The sequence below is a fragment of the Oncorhynchus masou genome, chromosome 31 (assembly GCF_036934945.1).
Source record: "Oncorhynchus masou masou isolate Uvic2021 chromosome 31, UVic_Omas_1.1, whole genome shotgun sequence".
In the NCBI taxonomy this organism is placed as follows: Eukaryota; Metazoa; Chordata; class Actinopteri; order Salmoniformes; family Salmonidae; genus Oncorhynchus; species Oncorhynchus masou.
Window position 1 is genome coordinate 48,180,463 of NC_088242.1, and position 16,991 is coordinate 48,197,453.

Below are 16,991 nucleotides of genomic sequence, written 5' to 3' on the forward strand. Positions count from 1 at the left end.
GGGGCGGTATGCAAATTGGAGTGGGTCTAGGGTGTCAGGGATGATGCTTTTGATGTGAGCCATGACCAACCTTTCAAAGCACTTCAAGACATGAGTTCCACGGGGTGGCAATTATTTAGGCAGGTTACCTTCGTGTCCTTGGGCACTGGTGGTCTGCTTGAAACATGTAGGTATTCCAGACTCGGTCAGGGAGAGGTTCAAAATGTAATTGAAGACACTTGTCAGTTGGTCCGCGCCTGCTTTGAGTACACATCCTGATTATCTGTCTGGCCCAGCGGCTTTTGTGAGTGTTGACCTGTTTAAAGGTTTTGTTCACATTGGCTACCGAGAGCGTTATCACACAGTCATCCAGAACAGCTGGTGCTCTCGTGCATGCTTCAGTGTTGCTTGCCTCAAAGCAAGCATAAAAGGCATTTAGCTCCACTGGTAGGCTCGCTTCACTGGGCAGCTTGCGTCAGGGTTTCCCTTTATAGTCTGTAATAGTTTAAGCCCTGCCACTTCCGAAGAGCATCAGAGACGGTGTAGTAGGATTCAATCTTAATCCTGTATTGATGCTTTGCTTGTTTGATGTTTCGTCTGAAGGCATAGCAGGATTTCTTATTAGCGTCCAGATTTGTTTCCCACTCCTTGAAAGCGGCAGCTCTAGCCTTTAGCTCGATGCGGATGTTGCCTGTAATCGATGGCTTAACTCTGGTTGAGTTAATGCCATTAATGAAGTCGATGACTGTGGTGGTGTACTCCTCAATGCCATTGGATGAATCCCGGAACGTATTCCAGTCTGTGCTAGCAAAACTGTCCTGTAGTGTAGAATCTGCTTCATCTGACCACTTCCGTATTGAGCGAGTCACCGGTAATTCTTGCTTTAGTTTTTGCTTGTAAGCAGGGATCAGGAGGATAGAATTATGGTCAGATTTGCCAAATGGAGGGCGGGGAGAGCTTTCTATGCATCTGTGTGTGGAGTAAAGGTCGCTGTTATGGTTTCTGTAACCAACTGCAATTGTCAACTGCAAAGACGTCATTTGAAAGTCAATGACCCTTGTGAAAAAAATGTACATCTTCTCATTTTTGTATTTCACCCCTACAGCCAGCATCCTTAGTCCTCTTACATTTTCGTCATTTAGCAGACACTCTTATTCCATCCTTCTTGCACCCACCTGTTCTTAGGGTGTCATCCTCACAACAGATCAGAGCATGCAAACCTGGTGCTACACAAAATAGATACAGACAATACAATTGGTCTTGATTTCAATGGAAAGATGGAAATCAAGGTTTGTACAGAATAAATCAGATGTGATCAAATCAAAGGGTATTGGTCACATGCACAAGATACAGGATGTAGGCTAAACAGTGCAGTGAAATGCTTACACATGGGCTCTTCTCAACAGTGCTGTAAACATCCACCATTACCTAAGGTGGCAATATATGTTACGGATAATGTAATAACAATGTCCCAGTGATGTGTATATCTGTCTGTTTAGGCTGAGTCCAGAGGACAGTGGTCACTAGAATGGGCTGGGGAAGACACTCTAATTTATGATGCAGAGACATCTAAGTTTGTGTGTATAAACTTGTGTGTGACCTGGCAAAAGCTAAAGGGTTTCCCTTTGAAGTCTGATAGTCCTGTCCAGCTGGTCTGGAATCAGCTCAGGTATCTGCCACTATAAAGATATAACCTTATAAGAATGTGTCATGACATCATGTGTTGCCAAGCACAAATTACAGTATTGTGATAATCAGATTCCATAAGAGACTAAGTTATTCACCAGATGCAGTCTTTCTCTCCCTCTCATACTAGCTAGCTAGTTACTCCTCTCTCTCTCACACTCACACACAAACAGATTTATTCAACGTAACAAGCTTAGGAAACATAATTCAGTGGGTTAACATTAGCCCTTTTGCTTGCTAGAAAAGTGAACTGGCCCGTCTGGTCAGCATCTAAAACAGCTAGCTCACTCCTTGCACAATTGGTGGCTGACTAAATATGTTTTTGCCCCACTTTACCTCCCTTATCTCACCTCATTTGCTCAGATTTTATATAGACTTGTTTATACTGTATTGTTCTCAACTTGCCTACCTGGTTAAATAAAGGTGAAATAAATAAATAAACTGTAGCTACAGTAGCTATAATGGGGTCGAATTTAACGTAATCTATCTAGCTCACTAGTTAGTTTAACGAGCTTATGTTAGCATATAGCTAGATTTCTACAGTTTGCTCATTAGCTAGCTATCTAGCAATACCAACAAATTACAAAGCTGAACCAACCAAACAAAAACATTATTGCAGCCTGCGTCTACATTGGACCGCATACCGTCCACTAGACTACACTAGCTAGTCATACCACATAACATAAGCTTCCACTCAACATTCCATAGCAGTCTGAGCTGTTGCTACATGTTGTACCCCCTACCGTCTCCCTCCCTCCTCTTCTCCACAACAGCTTTCCAAAGAAGTTTGAACTGAAATGTTCTCTTACAATCGTTGCATGAGCAGTTTGAGTCTTCCAATAATCACTCTGTTGCGGCATTACCTTATCTGTTGTTAGTTGAATATTACATTTTACAATCGAGGTATAGCGATGTTTATAAACTGGGTAGTTTGAGCCCTGAATGCTGATTGGCTGAAAGCCGTGGTATATCAGACCATATACAATGAGTATGACAAAACATGTATTTGTATTACTCTAATTACATTGGTAACCAGTTTAAAATAGCAATAACATGCTACCACACCGCTCGAATCGTGTGTGCGAGTGTTGCAAATTAAATGAACACTTGCATGTTCTTCAATCATTGCACCCACACTGCTTGTGAGCGCCAACGAGCTTCTGCATTGCCAGGCGCTAAAATAGAAGTTGCTTCTATTTGTGGCGCAGAACGTGCTATAAGTCCTGCTTCTGTCATCTCCTCATTGGCTTTTAGAAGCATTTGCCCACGTGCCATCTCCTCATTGGTTATATCCATGTGGGTGACTGAAAGATGAACGGAGGTCGTTAGTGGTAATACACCTTATGAAAGTTGGTTGCCAATCGCCATTTAAAGTCCAAAGAAGAAAAAGTTTGTGTTATATGGCCAATATAGCACGGCTAAGCACTCTGCTTTGTGTCATGGAAAGGAATAGCCCTTAGCCGTGGTAAATCGGCCATATACCACCAGACCTCTTGTGGCATGTCTTGTTGTGTATGCATGGGTGTCCAGCTCGGGGCATTCAACATGTCAATACCTCATAAGTACAAGTAGTGATGAAGTCAATCTCTCTTCCACTTTGAGCCAAGAGAGATTGACATGCATATTATTAATATTATCTCTCTGTGTACATCCAAGGGCAGGCCGTGTTGCCCTGTTCTGAGCAAATTGCAATTTTCCTAAGTCCCTTTTTGTGGCACCTGACCACTCGACTGAACAGTAGTCAAGGTTCGACAAAACTAGGGCCTGCAGGACCTGCCTTGTTGATAGTGCTGTTAAGAAGGTAGAGTAACGCTTTCTCCCTATCTTAGCTACTGTTGTATCAATACGTTTTGACCATGACAGTTTACAATCCAGGGATACACCAAGCACTTTAGTCACCTCAATTTCCACATGATTTATTACAAGATTTAGTTGAGGTTTAGGGTTTAGTGAATGATTTGTCCCAAATACAATGCTTTTCGTTTTAGAAATGTTTAGGACTAACTTATTAATTGCCATCCACTTTGATACTAACTGCAGCTCTTTTTTAAGTGTTTCAGTCATTTCAGTCACTGTAGTAGCTGACATGTGTAGTGTTGAGTCATCTGTATACATAGACACACTGGCTTTACTCAAAGCCAGATGTATATCATTAGTAAATATTTTAAAAAGTAATGTGCCTAGACAGCTGCCATGGGGAATTCCTGATTTTACCTGGATTATGTTGGAGAGGCTTCCATTTAAGAAGACCCTCTGTGTTCTCTGTCTTCTGTTAGACAGGTAACTCTTTATCCAGATTATAGCCGGGGATGTAAAGCCATATCACATACGTTTTTCCAGCAGCAGACTATGAATGATAATGTCAAAAGCCGCACTGAAGTCTATCAAAACAGCCCCACAATTTTTTTTTATCATCAATTTCTCTCAGCAAATCATCAGTCATTTGTGTAAGTGCTGTGCTTGTTGAATGTCCTTCTCTATAAGCATGCTGAAAAGTTTGTTGTCAATTTGTTTACTGTAAAATAACATCTGGTCGAACACAATTTTCTCCAAAAGTTTACTAAGGGTTGGTAACATGCTGATTGGTTGGCTATTTGAGCCAGTAAAGGGGCGCTTTAATATTCTTAGGTAGCGGAATGACTTTTGCCTCCCCCCAGGCCTGGGGGCACACACTTTCTAGTAGGCTTAAATTGAAAATATGGCAAATAGGAATGGCAATATCGTCCACTATTTTCTATCCAAGTTGTCAGACTTGGCTTGTCATTGTTGATAGGCAACAATCATTTTTTTCCCGCCTTCCACACTCACTTTATGGAATTCAAAATTACAATGCTTGTTTTTCATAATTTGGTCACATATACTTGGATGTGTAGTGTCAGCATTTGTTGCTGGCATGTCATGCCTACATTTGCTAATCTTGCCAATGAAAAAATTACTAAAGTAGTTTACAATATCAGTTGGTTTAGTGATGAATGAGCCATTTAATTTAATGAATGATGGAGCTGAGTTTGCTTTTTTTCCTAAAATGTCATTTTAAGGTGCTCCAAAACTTTTTACAATCATTCTTTGTCATTTATATTTCTTTCATAGTGTAGTTTGTCTTTCTTTTTAATTCAGTTTAGTCACATGAGTTCTCAATTTGCAGTACGTTCGCCAATTGTTGCGTAGCCAGACCTATTTGCCATTCCTTTTCTCTCATCCCTCTCAACCATACAATTTTTTTCAATTCCTTATTAATCCACTGGGATTTAACAGTTTTTACACTCGTACATAACTGTCTTATTTGTGTGTATGATTTGTGCTTGCTTGGGTGCAGGCAATTGAGGGTGTGTTCATAAGGGAGTGAGACTTGTTTTTTTATGGGGTTTTCTCACAATTTAGTGTAATGGAGTGTGGTTGTACTATTTATAACAGTGTTCCTGTTGTTTTTAATCTTTGGTTGAATGTGGACCAGCTGTTGACAGAGAGCCCTTCACCGACGAAAACTGGCTGAGTGAAGAAGGGCAGTGACGAGAGGCCATCACACAGATGAAACACATGTATGATGAAGCAACCGTAAAAGAAAAGATGAAGCTGACCTTTGCCTACTGCCAAAATATTGTCCATGACCCACAGAACTCCTCTGACATACTCAGTGTTTCCGTGGTTCCTGGCCATACTAGGTATGGTATGTTTGAAATGGACTCTGTCAAATCCATAGTATGCATGTGTGAGAACGCTTGAATGACATGTATTGATGTATTGTTTTTTTTTACAAAGCATGACCATGTCGCAGTGTGGACATTGCCAGACGCTGCACTTGATGAATTTATGAAATTGCTTCTTCCAATTATTGAGCAACATGCACCTGTTATGAAACTGAATGTTAGAACTGTTAAGTCTCCATGGATTAATGAGGAATTTAAAAACTGTATGGCTGAAAGAGATGGGGCAAAAGGTGTGACTAATAAATCTGGCTGTACATCTGACTGGCTGAAATGCTGAAAATTTAGAAATGTTGTGACTAAACTCAGTACTTTAAATTAAAATATAGTCAAAGACAAATTCAACTGCATCTTTCATCTAATCAGATTCATCACAAAACCATTTGATGTTGCCAATTATTATTATTTAATGATTATTTCATTGAAGCAATTATTATTATTTAATGATTACTTCATTGGCAAAGTGGGCAAACTTAGACAGGAAATGCCAAAAACCAACAGTGAGCAATCGTATTAATGCATAAAAAAAAACAAATAATGAAAGAAAATCATTGCAAGTTTAAATTTTAATTAGTGTGGGAGAGGTGGAAAAATTGTTATCGATCAATCTGAGCCGAAAGGAATGTCTTTGTCCTCAGGCCTGGAGGGAAGGCAAAGTCATTCCCCTATCCAAGAGTGGTAAAGCGGCCATTACGGATTCTAACAGCAGACCTATATGCTTGCTGCCAATTCTCAAACTGTTGGAACAAATTGTGTTTGACCAAATTCAATGTTATTTCTCTGTAAACAAATTAACAACAGACTTTCAGCATGCTTATAGAGAAGGGCACTCAACATATACAGCACTGACCCAAATCACTGATGATTGGTTGAAAGAAATTGATAATATGAAGATTATGGGAGCTGTACTGTTAGATTTCAGTGCAGCCTTTGATATTATTGACCATAACCTGTTGTTGAAAAAACATGTGTTATGGCTTTTCAACCTCTTCCATATGTGACTCAACACCTGGATTCAGTCTTATGTGGCAACGTTTGAATTTCTGTTTTTTACATTGGATAAAAGCAGAGACTCAGAGCTACAACATGGTATATCATACACTGCATTTTAGGAAACAATGGGAAAGTAATTCTGCTTTGAAAGTTGATCAACTTGTAAACTCACTTTTGAGAAAACAGTCTTTCAATGTTTTGGTACTACTATTGGAAAGCCCTTCTTTGTCTACACCCATCTCTTTAACCTTTCTAGCGGAAGCGTTCTGCACTTTGTCCAGACGAAAACTCAAAAAGTTCCATTACAGGTCGTAGAAACAAGTCAAACGATGTATGGACTCAATCTTTAGAACGTTTTTAACATAAAACATCAATAATGTTCCAACAGGAGAGTTCCTATGTCTGAAGAAAAACACTGGAACGAGAGCTAACTCTGTCGGGAGCACGCGTCACGAGCCTGAGACACTCTGCCAGACCACTGACTCAAACAGGTCTCATGAGACCATCCTTTATAGCAGAAGCCTGAAACAAGTTTCTGAAGACGGTTGACTTCTAGTAGAAGCCATAGGAAGTGCAACTTGACTCCATAGACACTGTGTATTCGGTAGGCCAAGCTTTGAAAAACTACAAACCTCAGATTTCCCACTTCCTGGTTAGATTATTCTCAGGTTTTCGCCTGCCATATGAGTTCTGTTATACTCACAGACATCATTCAAACAGTTTTAGAAACTTCATAGAACACACTATCGAATACTAATAATATTATGCATATATTAGCATCTGGGACAGAGTAGGAGGCAGCTCACCCTGGGCATGCTATTCATCCAAAAGTGAAAATGCTGCCCCCTATCCCAAAAAGGTTTTAAGGGTTGATCTGTGTGTTTTGTACTAAATTGCCAGCTACTTCCAGACATCTAAGAGAGAGAGAGAACAGCTCACTGAACATGACTTGCCATAGCAGAGCTAATTAGGCTGTTACAGTATGTTATCCAGAACGTTGGTGACTATAACAGTGCTGCTGGCAACAATTGAATTACGCTTTGTTGTCGACGTTTATTGACACTGGACATTCAACGGGTGTTGGGCATTCACAAATTAATCAGTTATTTTGTGCTCTGGCACACTAAGACGAGCATCTTTTGTTCAGACGTAGCTAGATAACCAATGAATCCCAACGCATTACGTAACGTTAGTTAGTTGGCGAGCCAGCTAGCTAACAGTACACTAACTTCAAATGAAAATACTTTGTCAAAATTAGAGCTAAACAATGGACCATAATCACAACTCATGACGTTACTACCCTGCATAAATCAACCAGGTTCTATGAAAGTGATGAGCATACACATAACGTTAATTAGCAAAACAGCCAGCTAACGTTAGCTAGCTAACAGTACACTTTCACTTGCATAGGTTTATGTAGTTTTACTACACAATATATATATTTTTAAATGAGATTACCTATACATACTGACCAGCTCCAATATAGAGGCGCATGCTATATGGCAGACCAATCCCAACTAATCTCTCGGCATGTCCAGTCCACTCATTATCTCAGCCAATCATGGCTAGCAGGAAGGTTTCCGGCTTTTTCTGTGGCTAAACCAACTAGGCTCGTAATTTAACAATTGTGTTTGTATTTACAGATGGCATACAAGTTTGATATTAGGCACATGAAAGTTTACATGTGCGAGAAGGCATTTCTGCTAAAAAAAAAATGCATTTGATAAAAAAAGAAAAAATTTTACTTTCAAATGGCTCTCCTGTGAAGTTGTGACTTGCGACATACACCTAGTTTCCTGAATTGGGTCACATATTGTGGATTCAGAGCTATCTAGCTAATAGAACTGTAAGGGTTTTCTTTAATGGAAGCTTCTCTAATGTCAAACATGTCAAACATGTCAAACATGTAAAGTGTGGTGTACCGCAGGGCAGATCTCTAGGCCCTCAACTCTTTTCTATTTTACCAATGAACTGTCATTGGCATTAAACCAAGCATGTGGGTCCGTGTATGCTGATGATTCAACCATATATGCATCAGCAACCACAGCTAATGAAGTCACTGAAACCCTTAACAAAGAGTTGCAGTCTTTTGGAATGGGTGGACAGTAATAAACTGGCCCTGAACATCTCTATACCTCGACCTCAGCTGAATCTGGTAATGAATGGTGTGGCTGTTGAACAAGTTGAGGAGACTAAATTACTTGGCGTTACCTTAGATTGTAAACTGTCATGGTCGAAACATATAGATTCAATGGTTGTAAAGATTGGAAGAGGTCTGTCCGTAATAAAGAGATGCTCTGCTTTTTTGACACCACACTCCAAAAAGAAAGTCCTGCAGCCTTTAGTTTTGTCTTACTTCATTATTGTCCAGTCGAGTGCTGCAAGGAATGAACTAGTTAAGCTGCAGCTGGCCCAGAACAGAGCGTCACGTCTTGCTCTTCATTGTAATCAGAGGGCTGATATAAATACTATGCATGCCAGTCTCTCTTGGTTAAGAGTTGAGGAGAGACGGACTGCATCACTTCTTCTTTTTATAAAAAAAAATGAACATGTTGAATATCCCAAATTGTTTTGCATAATCAACTTACACACAGCTCTGACACACACACTTACCCCAACAGACATTCCATCAAGTGTATTTTCACAGTCCCCAAATCCAGAGCAAATTCAAGAATGCGTACAATATTATATAGAGCCATCATTGCATGAAACTCTGTTCCATCTCATATTGCTCATGTGAACAGCAAACCTGTTTTAAAAAAACAGATAAAGCAACACCTCACGGCACAACGCCTCTCTCCTATTTGACCTAGATAGTTTGTGTGCTTAATATGTAGGCTAAGTGAGCCTTTTGTTAAAAAATAATAATAATCTGTCCTTGAGCTGTTCTATTAATATTCTGTATTATGTCATGTTCCATGTTTGTGTGGACCTCAGGAAGAGTAGCTTCTGCTTTGGCAACAGCTAATGGGTATCCTAATAAAATATAAAATTCCCAAATTACACTTAAATGGCAACAGAACCATGTATTAGAAATCTGGTAGCTGTGATTTTATTGTTGTCTTTGTGTCTTGTCTGTAGATTGAGCAAGATTTAGCACTGATGTTTGGTGATGCAATTTCCTCAAAATTCCTGGGGAAATGGCCTACTATCTTCAAATAGAAGGTCATCCTGCAGGGTCATAGACTCACACCAACAACCAAGCTGATATACAACGAGTTCACAGCTGAGGTGGAAAATGGTACAGTCATATCACTTTATACTGTAATATGATGTTCTACGATGAGCATGTGGGAGGCAGACATGTTTTGAAAGTTTTCTGTCAGAATTCAAATGTGTGTTTCTAGGCTGGGAGAGTGACAAGTAGTCCATTCTCCTCCTCGTCCATCTTCTGACCCCCCCCCCCGCTCAATGCCACAACAAGCTGGGAAAAATTAACATCTTGTGAAACAGCTGAACATCTTGTGAAGTTCCTATGGGTCAGACTACAATTCAACACAAATGTGTTATTGTTCCCCTCCTTCCCCCTCTTGCCCTTCACCCCTCAAATGTATAAACACTTACCCCAACAAAGAACACTATCATCAGCTCTATTGCTTAATACCTCTTACTAGTTACACTATAATTTTAGCAGTATAAAACTGTAATGCACATCAGAATCACTACTATCTGGTTTGTGAGACTTATATTAGATGTTTTGAGAATTAATAGTAGATGTCCTAATGATATATTATTGTCTTATTGGCAGCAACCAGCAGCATCATGATGGCATCGATGGAAATCAACAGCCCTATCTGCTTGCCGTGGGGACCCAGAGACCGAGCATTTATGCCTACTTCATCATGATTGACAAACATGCAGCACCTTGTAAAGCATCTGGCTCACTGGGCTGTTTTGACGAGCTTTCAAAGCTCACTTTGTTTTTGGTACCTCATACAGTCAGGGTCTGGCAAACAGGTACACTTTTCTACAAACAACAATCTACGACATTGACACAACTAAGGCGAATATAAGGGTAGCAGAGCTGAGGGCCAGAATGTTGCATTTAACATATCTGTTTGAGACACAGAAATGTTTTGTATTGCTTGCAAATGCCACCAGGCAAATGCCAATAGCCTTGTAAAACATATGAAGTTAATCCAATTTCTTTGTCTAGATAAATCTCTGCATTTGAAGTGTGGTCAGGTTGGTTGTTCACATGTATTTGGCACTTTTTCTGGATGTAGAAAGCAGGAGCGTACCGAAGCATTTTCTGATAATGATGGTGAAGGCTCCTCTACAGCTGCTAACAGTTTTGCAGCAAACGATGTTGGTGATATGCCAGCACCAAGCTCACATTGTGATTCAGCTCTGTATTATAAGAGTGTGGTGGATAATGGTGCCACAACAATAGCTCAACTCAAAGCAGCAGGGGTTGGTGAAACGACAGTGAACACTTTAGTCAGTTCCATGGGAAAGATAGTTGATGATATCCACAGTCAAGCTAAAGAGTCAGTGAATACGTTTCTGACTTTACAGGAAACTGGCAACAACGAAATTGGGTGTAAAATTTAATCAGTGTTTTGGGCAAATAGAAAATCCTTTCAATGTATTGAATTCTGAAACCAAAAGGTTTAAATATTTCTGAAGAGAAGTGGGGAACTGTAGATCCAGTTGAATATGTTCTAGGTACAAGATATGACACGCAATGCAATAGATCCACTGGAACATATGACCAGGTTATTGTTAAAGATAAATTAATGTACAAAAGAATGCACATACCCATCCAGACGTGAAGTCTGTTTGTGCACATTTTTATAAATAAACATTTGCAGCCTGTGGATGGTTCCAAAGAAAGTCTACTTTATGACTTTCGTGGTGGATTCTTTTAAAGAATCATGCTCTATTCTCAAAAGGGAAATATGCAATACAAATTCAACTCTTCTGTGAAGACTTTGAAGCAGCTAATCCTCTTAGATTGAGGTGTGGCATACATAAATTGGGTGCCCTTCACTTTGAGAAATGTCTCTCCAAAGTTGAATTCCTCTCTGCTCAATATTCACCTGGTTTCTCTATTTCATACTCAATATATAAAAACCTTTGGGTTTCACTCACTACTTGACCCAATTGTACGAGATGTAAACATTTTGGAAAGTGATGGAATGAAGGTTCCCTTGTATGAACATCAAATTCATTGAACTATTGTCCAAGTAAACAGGTGACAATCTTGGTATTCATGGTTTATTTAATTTTGTGGAATATTTTAGTGCAAGACATAGCTGCCGTTTCTTTCTTGCTGAGAAAGATGACTTGCAGACAGAGTTTAGTGAAGACAATTCCAAGATAGTATTTGCAAACTAAAAGAGATACATGTGACATGTGCATTCAGAGCTTTCACTATGTGTAACGGCGTTCTTCGTTTGTTGAATGAGAGTCGGACCGAAATGCAGCGTGTTGGTTACTCATGTTTTTTAATGAAGAAAAAACGGAACTATACATGAAATAACTAATAAATACAAAACAACAAAACGGAACGTGAAACCTAATTACAGCCTATCTGGTGAAACTACACAGAGACAGGAACAATCCCCACACGAAATACACAGTGAAACCCAGGCTACCTAAATACGGTTCCCTATCAGAGACAACAAGAATCACCTGACTCTGATTGAGAACCGCCTCAGGCAGCCAAACCTAAACTAAACACACCCCTAATCAACCACAATCCCAATGCCTACAAAAACCCCAATACGACAACACAATAACATAAACCCATGTCACACCCTGGCCTGACCAACTAATTAACTAAAACACAAAATACTAAGACCAAGGCGTGACAGAACCCCCCCCGCCCCTAAGGTGCGGACTCCCGGACGCACCTCAAAACCATAGGGAAGGTCCGGGTGGGCGTCTGTCCATGGTGGCGGTTCCGGCTCGGGACGTGGACCCCACTCCATAAATGTCATAGTTCCTCCCCTTCGCGTCCTGGGATAATCCACCCTCGCCGCCGACCATGGCCTAATAGTCCTCACCCAGAACCCCACTGAACTGAGGGGCAGCTCGGGACTGAGGGGCAGCTCGGGACTGAAGCAGCTCGGGACTGAAGCAGCTCGGGACTGAGGGGAAGCTCGGGACTGAGGGGCAGCTCGGGACTGAGGGGCAGCTCGGGACTGAGGGGCAGCCCAGCACTGAGAGGAAGCCCAGCCAGGCAGTTGAATCCGGCAGATCCTGGCTGGCTGGCAGTTCTGGCAGATCCTGGCTGACTGGCGGATCTGGAAGTCTGGTTGACTAGCTGATCTGGAAGAGTTTGGTTGACTAGCAGATCTGGAAGATCCTGGCTGACTGGCGGATCTGGAAGAGTCTGGCTGACTGGCAGATCTGGAAGAGTCTGGCTGACTGGCAGATCTGGAAGAGTCTGGCTGACTTGCAGATCTGGAAGAGTCTGGCTGACTTGCAGATCTGGAAGAGTCTGGCTGACTGGCGGATCCTGGCAGACTGACGGCTCTGACTGCTCCATGCTGACTGGCGGCTCTGGCTGCTCCATGCAGATTGACAGCTCTGGCGGCTTCTTGCAGACTGACAGCTCTGGCTGCTCCATGCAGACTAACAGCTCTGGCTGCTCCATGCAGACTGGCAGCTCCTTGCAGACTGGCAGCTCCTTGCAGACTGGCAGCTCCATGCAGACTGGCAGCTCCTTGTAGACTGGCAGCTCCTTGCAGACTGGCAGCTCCTTGCAGACTGGCAGCTCCTTGCAGACTGGCAGCTCCATGCAGACTGGCAACTTCTTGCAGACTGACAGCTCTGGCTGCTCCATGCAGACTAACAGCTCTGGCAGCTCCTTGCAGACTGGCAGCTCCTTGCAGACTGGCAGCTCCACGCAGACTGGCAACTTCTTGCAGACTGACAGCTCTGGCTGCTCCATGCAGACTAACAGCTCTGGCAGCTCCTTGCAGACTGGCAGCTCCTTGCAGACTGGCAGCTCCTTGCAGACTGGCAGCTCCTTGCAGACTGGCAGCTCCTTGCAGACTGGCAACTCCATGCAGACTGGCAGCTCCTTGCAGACTGGCAGCTCCTTGCAGACTGGCAGCTCCTTGCAGACTGGCAGCTCTAGCTGCTCCATGCAGACTGGCAGCTCTAGCTGCTCCATGCAAACTGGCAGCTCTGGCTGCTCCATGCAGACTGGCAGCTCTAGCTGCTCCATGCAGACGGGCAGCTCAAGCTGCTCCGAACAGGCAGGAGGCTCCGGCAGCGCTGTAGAGGAGGAAGGCTCTAGAAGCGCTGAGCAGGCGGGAGACTCCGACAGCACAGGAGAGGCGAGGCACACTGTAGGCCTGATGCGTGGTGCTGGCACTGGTGGTATTGGGCCGAAGACACGCACAGGAAGCCTGGTGCGGGGAGATGCTACCGGATGGCTGGGGTGTGGAGGTGGTACTGGATAGATCGGACCGTGCAGGCGCACTGGAGCTCTTGAGCACCGAGCCTGCCCAACCTTACCCGGTTGAATACTCTCGGTCGCCCTGCCAGTGCGGCGAGGTGGAATAGCCCGCACTGGGCTATGTAGGCGAACCGGAGACACCGAGCGCAAGGCTGGTGCCATGTAAGCCGGCCCAAGGAGACGCACTGGGGACCAGATGCGTAGAGCCGGCTTCATGGCAATTGGCTCGACGTTCAATCTAGCCCGGCCGATACGCGGAGCTGTAATATACCGCACCGGGCTATGCACCCGCACTGGGGACACCGTGCGCACCACTGCATAACACAGTGCCTGCCCGGTCTCTCTAGCCCCCCGGTAAGCACAGGGAGTTTGCGCAGGTCTCCTACCTGGCGTAGCCATACTCCCTGAAAGCCCCCCCCAAGAAATTTTTGGGGCTGATTCCCGGGCTTCCATCCACGTCGCCGTGCTGCCTCCTCATACCAGTGCCTCTCCGCTTTATCCGCCTCTAGTTCCTCCTTGGGGCGGCGATATTCACCAGGCTGAGCCCAGGGTCCTTTTCCGTCCAGTTCTTCCTCCCATGTCCAATTCTCCAAGTGATGCAGCCTCTCTCACTGAAGCTGCTTCTGTTGCCTCTTTTGTGGCTCCTGCCTGTTAACACACTGCTCGGTCCGTGTGTGGTGGGTGATTCTGTAACGCGTTCTTCGTTTGTTGAATGAGAGTCGGACCGAAATGCAGCGTGTTGGTTACTCATGTTTTTTAATGAAGAAAAAACGGAACTATACATGAAATAACTAATAAATACAAAACAACAAAACGGAACGTGAAACCTAATTACAGCCTATCTGGTGACACAGAGACAGGAACAATCCCCACACGAAATACACAGTGAAACCCAGGCTACCTAAATACGGTTCCCTATCAGAGACAACAAGAATCACCTGACTCTGATTGAGAACCGCCTCAGGCAGCCAAACCTAAACTAAACATACCACTAATCAACCACAATCCCAATGCCTACAAAAACCCCAATACGACAACACAATAACATAAACCCATGTCACACCCTGGCCTGACCAACTAATTAACTTAAACACAAAATACTAAGACCAAGGCGTGACACTATGGTTATATGGAAAGAAACACGTTACTTCAGGGTTCCAATGATTTGGGCTTAAATGCCATTCAGTCTTGTTTTCTACTGCGCAATCTATTTGAAGCACTTGATTGCAGAAACCCACAGATGTTTAACATTTGTTTCCTGGAAAAAGGTAGTTACCAAAGCAGCGTTTTATGATGCATTATCCGTGATGTATTCAGAAAATCAGGCTGATTCTCCATAGCTGGTGTATGTGCTGCGAAGCAAAACACAATCAAAAAATATATAAATACAATGAAAAGCTTTAAAAACATAACTAAAACATTGACTGAGAAACACCAAAGTGGCATGACATACAACTGCCAGATATTTGACCTAGGTAGATTGGATATTTGTCCAGGGAAAATGGTGTCCTTAAATTTAATGGAAGGAGCTCATTAGGTGGCAAATGCACTCTGTGTGCCATCTTCCACTAAGGTTTTGAGTGTTAAATGGGCCAAACATCAAGGGAATGTCTAACGTTCAAATTTGGTTGTTTGTATTGAAGTTCATTGTGAGATGCCAATATTTCACGCAATCCAGTCTATTCTTGTAAAAGATAACCAGCAGTATGTTGTCCTCTGCTTTAAACACACTGTTTCTTTGTGAACATTTTAATGTGTTTGAAGTTGTACAGAGAAGAAAGGGACCCCATGTTGTTGACTTTAAAGATCTTTTGTATCACAGATCGTTTGACATACAGATGTCCTGTGGTGGTGATGATTCAAGTTAGTTTGTGGTCCAGTACTGCTTCATGTGATTTTATTTCCACGCTTGTACACAGTATCAGAACCATTAAGACATTTCCCCACGGAGGCACGGGCTTTCAATTGATACTGTCCCTATTGCTTTATTTTATTTCAATGATTGTACACCATGCAAGAACTGTTTGGGCTGTTTTTGGCATCCTGATGTAATAAACAAATGCTGTTATGCAATAGTTTGTGTTGACTGATTTATGGTAGTAATTACATTTTTCTGCGTTTACCCTGATCAAGGTCAATTTATTTAGTAGTATGAGTCAGAGTAAATGTGTGATGACACTGGTAGGAGTAAACATTATACTCAACAATTAACTCTAGAACACTGAACAACACTGCAGAGTAAAAAACGTGAAATGCAATGACGTAGGAGTTAAATTTCTACACCAAGTTGAGCAAATACAACTCTGAAAAAATAATTTGCCAGAGTACATTTTACTCTTTGGACTGAGACTAAATGTTATCTTTGGCAGAGATACATTTTCTTTAAATAGAGTTCAATTTACTCTGTAATTTTTACTCTATACTTGTCTTGAGCCTCTTCGTGGTATACGCACACCTAACCACATGCAAAAAGGTTTTTCTATTATTGGGGCTTCTATTATTGACTGCAGGTCGGTGGTGGGGTCATCTTTCTTACGCAGGCAAGACGATGAGCCACCACACACACACCCTACATTACCTGTGGTGAAGGCTTGACATAAAAACAACTCTCACTGTATAGAGTACTGAGATGTGGTTCTGGATTCTCCTCTGATTTTCTTGAAATCTAAAACATTATAAACTATATAAGCATCCCCACCAGGATAATAATAGGCTCACCAAATCTGCTTTCATTCAAAAGATGTGAAGCTTCAAAGTTGATATGTTGAATTTCTACACAGCTGGATCGCCTATTTTTACTGAAACAATCAATTACTGTAAGTATTTAGCCTAATGACATACAGTAACAGCAGCATAATAACATAGTAATGCCTGAGGCTCCCTAGTTTTTCACCACTTCTATGAAGCCAAACTGAGGCTTACCTAACTTAACACTGAAGGGACGAGCAGGAGAGAGAATAAGATAAGTTATACCCCTTAGAAACCAAGACGAAAACCTGCCAACTTTAGCATGCTGGCAACTTTTTTCCGTCTTTTCTATGTATCTGTCTGAAAGGTGTTGCTGGTATCAAAGCCCAAACTTTTATTGCCCCCAACCGACCTAGTCATAATTGAGGTAAAATTCTGCCTACGGCTTAGTATAATATAAATGTAGCCATAAAGCTGATGCGGCATTGGCACAAATTACATTTTAAATATTCTATTGTTGTCAGACA